General features: G+C 48.6%; 1 long non-coding RNA gene across 1 annotated transcript; it reads right to left on the bottom strand.

Annotated features, from left to right (window-relative positions):
* Positions 1-513: 513 nt before the first annotated feature.
* On the bottom strand, positions 514-2,019 carry LOC141567521 (uncharacterized). Its single transcript, XR_012490210.1, has 2 exons — positions 1,596-2,019; positions 514-894 (listed from the first exon to the last, which is right to left on the bottom strand). It is a non-coding gene; the product is annotated as an uncharacterized LOC141567521 (long non-coding RNA).
* Between the last annotated feature and the right edge of the window lie 2,501 nt (positions 2,020-4,520).

The raw sequence follows: 4,520 nt of genomic DNA, 5'->3' as shown, positions 1-4,520 counted from the left end.
ATTCTGGTTTTTACATCTGTACTTGATGAGTTTGTTTAGTGTGAGTCAGTCCTGCCAAAAGGGATTCCCCTCAGGCTCACAGAGCTCAGGGCTGCAGTGCACACCATATTCCCCAAAGTAAATGCCCACTTGCTCTCTATGGCCAGCCAACCTGCTGCTTGGACAGTGTCCCTTCCTGGCGCGGCCCTTCTTTCAGCTGGAAGCGTGTTGAAGAGGCTGAGGGAAGAGGTTCCGATGTAAGTTAGCTTTGTGTGATAGAAACACAGTTGCAAAATTATAGTGTCCTCGGACACTATAGTTGCACAGTGACCAGGTGAAAGAAAACTTAGTACAGATCCATCCTGACCACCACCAACTGGTTAGGGGTCAGCAGGTCCCCCCACCACCTGAAGGATGCAGCACCAGTGTTTCTCCCTCCAGATCAAACTTGACATTGTCTGCAAGGAAAACCTTTTTCTCCACCATCTTATGTTCAGTATTTGGGAGCCTGCAAATTAACTGGCAAAAGACAGATTAGCAAGAGAAAAGAGATTTTTAGATTCACGTACATGCATGGGAGTTCACAGAAAACTGGGATTCAAGTACGTGAGGATAAGATTGAATAATGCATTTAAAGTACTTAATACAGTGCCTGGCACATAGCAAGTGTTCAGTTAATACAGCCATGGGGCTGGAGCTGGGGATACAGCAGTGAGCAAAGCCGTCCCTGCTGTCCTGGGTCTTCCATTCTGGAGAACTGAGTTTATGTGACGTTGATTTCCCCTGCATGACTCCATAGCACTCTCCCCAGTGCACTTAACCAGTCCTTTTCTTGTCTGAATTTCCACTAGGCAGTGAATGAGACTCAGTGGGTTCCCATCGCAGTTGCTCACGTGGCCAACTCTCCATGAACGCCTGTGGGACAAATACATTTCAGGGCATGTGGATATGGGGGTCCCAGGTTTGGAAATATGAGTTAGGGTGGTGGATTTTTCTGGCTTTGATCTTTCTTCCATTCCTTTCCACATCACAGTTCCACACACAGCTCCACAAAACAATGATTAGGACATTGTTTGCCTCTGAGAGAAAAGCTTACTACACAATCCACCCCTGGGTCCGGGAGTTGTGCTTAGGGAAACTGGCCAGCTGAAGGCTACAGGGTGAGGCAGAGCTGCAAGGACCAGAATAGCGGGTCTAAATTTAAACTGTGTCTGGAGGCTTCAGGGAATCAGGGGCCTGTAGGCCCTGGGCGGCTCCCTTCCTGGGGGGCCTCCATGAGGACAGCTCCGCCTTCCTATAGCAATGCCCACGTCCCTCCTGCCTCTTTCCTCCTCTCTCCCTGGTCCTTCCTCCTCCCATCTCCCTCCTCCCATCTCCCTCCTGCCTCTTCCCTCCTCCCTCCTGGCTCTTCCCTCCTCCCTCCTGCCTCTTCCCTCCTCCCTCCTGCCTCTTCCCTCCTCCCTCCTGCCTCTTCCCTCCTCCCTCCTGCCTCTTCCCTCCTCCCTCCTGTCTCTTCCCTCCTCTCTCTTCTCCCTCCTCCCTCTCCCTCCAGGAGTGGAAACTGTTTCATTCTTGGCTCTGAGAGCTGGTTTCCTCCCAAGGAAATATTGTCTCACTGCAGCTGAGGCAGGATCTGCCCTGGAATTTCCCCGCAGTGGAGAAACACCCTGCTGCCTGATCTGCCGCAGAGACGGGACACACCTAGAGGAGCCTGGGTGTGCACAACCCAGGGGGACACGCCCAGAGACACACAGATGTAAACAGAAACAAACAGAAAGGGGGGGAACCCCGGGGACCCCAGGAGCCAGCTCTCTGTCTCCACCTCTTTGTGCAGAGGCATGAACAAATACCTCCTTTAATGAACCCAGTTTTTCACCTCTACAATACTAAAACAGATCTCTTCAAAGTCCAAATAGAACAGAAGTCTAAAGGAACCACCCTAAAAAGTTCTCTGTTTCAAAGATTTTGCTTTCATTGTTCAAAATATTTTTAGTCTTTTTTTTTTTTTTCTGTAAATCTTTCAGAACCAGTTTTGGGCGCTCACAAGTCTGCCTTGTTACAGTCCCAGACGTTTCCTTTTTGCCTAGAGGGATCACTGTCCGTGGTACCAAGAGACTTTGGGCTGGTGCCAAACACTGAATTCAAAAGATCCATGTGAGGTTGATGACAAGTGTCTGGCAGGCACCATCACTGCTGCAAAATTCACCTGTTGCCCAAGGCCTGCCCCCAGAGAGGGACAGTGGCTCCTGCAGGGGCCAGTTCCACCCTCAGCCACAAGCAAGGCCCTGCCATAGCCTTGAATAGTCCAACACTCAGACACAGAGGGGTGAGCACACCATCGGCCAAATGGAAACTTCCAGTTTCAACCACAACCTCCTGAGGCAACAGTTTGGGGGAGGAACCCCAGCAATGCAGCGCTTGTGCTTTTATGAGTGTATTCACCGAGACTAGAGGACAGGGGTTGTCACAGACCTGGTCACGAGGGGACAGTCACAGCCCAGAAGCCAGCGTGCAGACTGTACCCACAGATATCAGCAGCGCTGAGGGGACACACCCAGACACATTGGGTTGCCCAGCAACCCCGAATGCCAGGCCCTGAGACGCACTCACGCTGTTTCCACACGGAGGTTCGCAGGAAGCAGGCTGCCCAATGCAGACCGTCTTGCCATGGGAATATGCCCACCAGGAAAAGCCTGCAAATCAGAAACAGCTGTGTAACTTCAGAGCCTGCTCATTCACACCCCAAAACACTCACCCAGATTTAGACAGCGAGGTAAGCCCCCTCAACTTCCAGTCCCATCTCAGTGACACATACCGGTGGTCAGCCTAGACGCCTCCCCTCCTTTTGTTTTCTCTAGGAAAACTTTTGGCTTTTCCCTTGTAATCAGCCAGTGACCAAACAGTCTATTTCTGTAACTTCTTAGTATTAACCAAAGATTGTTCTTTTGAAATGTCTAAGGTAAGTTACAAAGAATGCCTCTGACCTTTGCTTTCTTTTTTTTTTTTTTTTAATTTATTGGGGTGACAATTGTTAGTAAAATTACATAGACTTCAGGTGTACAATTCTGTATTACATCATCTATAAATCCCATTGTGTGTTCACCACCCAGAGTCAGTTCTCCTTCCATCACCATATATTTGATCCCCCTACTCTTATCTCCCACCCCCCACCCTGACCTTTGTTTTCAAATTTAGCCGTGCAAGCACTGAACTCACAATTTGACAATTTAGAGGATAATTTTTAAATTTCACAGACAGACCATGCTGGAGGTGTTTTCAACTTTTGGATGTAGGAGAAAGGCAAGTTTACCAACTTTTCAGTGATTCTTACAATTCCTGCTTGGTAAACAGGAACACAGCAGCAGCGTCGGAGTCGAAAAGTATAGCAGAAACAACAGGAAAAGACCCCTTCTGGGCAGCGCCCCTCACTTGTTAGGAATGGGTATAAACTGAGGACTGGACCGTGGTCTGGTGTCACTGTGACTTTATTTGTGATCAGGCAGAACTTCCGGGCATATAGTGGACAGTTGTGACCTCAGCTGGGTCCAAGGACAGCCCCCTTGTGTAGATTCTGTCCCCTTCTCTGTGTTTCAGACACTATGCTGGTTTTGAGATGAGATAATCTGGTCTTGCTGGCCATGGCAGGCTTCTTTCCAGAACCATCACCAGACAGGACCAACCTAGAGACATCTTCTGTCTACACCCTGGGTCTGGCCAGGCCCTCCCCTGCCATGCTTATCCTTCTGCCATCTGTCCCTTTCCCCCTTTTCTCCTCCGTCCCTCCCTCTCTCTCTCTCCCTTCCTGCCCCAACAGGGAGCTACCCTTAGTGAACTGGGGCCTCACATACTCAATCTGTCCTCCCAGAGATGAAATCCTCTCCCTCCCCACCAGAATTCCTTTCTATTCTTACTGTTTATACCTGAAAAGATTAATCAGTGCCTCACCCAAGACAGAAATAAACAACAAAAAAAGCCTACTAGGTGGCAACAGAGACAAATATTCTTAATCTCAAAGGGCTTTTATAAAGTATGGGGCACCAAAGAGGACGGAGGATGTGAGCAGGCAGAGCCATCAAAACAATGAAACACATGGTTAATAAAAGAAGAAAATTTTCAACCTTCTTAATACTCAAAGCAAGGCAAAAGGAAACCATGTGAGGTAACATTTCCCCTTGTCGCCTATTGGACCATCAACTGAATGCCTATTGTTGGGCACGGGTCTTCTCATTAATTACGTCTAGGAATGCACAATTATTGAAAGAGCCTTTTGGAAGAAAATTAAGCCTTAAAATTACCAGTACCGTTTGACTTGTCAGTTTCACCTGTAGAAGTTCCTGGAAGGAATCTTTAAGGTATCCAAAATGTATTGCTACAAAAATACTCATTGCAGGTGTGGTTGGATGGCTCCGATTTTTAGAGCTTGAGCTCTGAACAACAGGGTTGCGGGTTCGATTCCCACATGGGCCAGTGAGCTGCGCCCTCCACAACTAGAGTGAAGAGAATGAGCTGCTAGGAATGCGAGCTCTCAACTAAGCTGCCAG

Source organism: Rhinolophus sinicus, linkage group LG01 (genome assembly GCF_036562045.2).
Source record: "Rhinolophus sinicus isolate RSC01 linkage group LG01, ASM3656204v1, whole genome shotgun sequence".
Lineage (NCBI taxonomy): Eukaryota > Metazoa > Chordata > Mammalia > Chiroptera > Rhinolophidae > Rhinolophus > Rhinolophus sinicus.
This window is presented reverse-complemented; position numbering and strand designations above follow the sequence as displayed.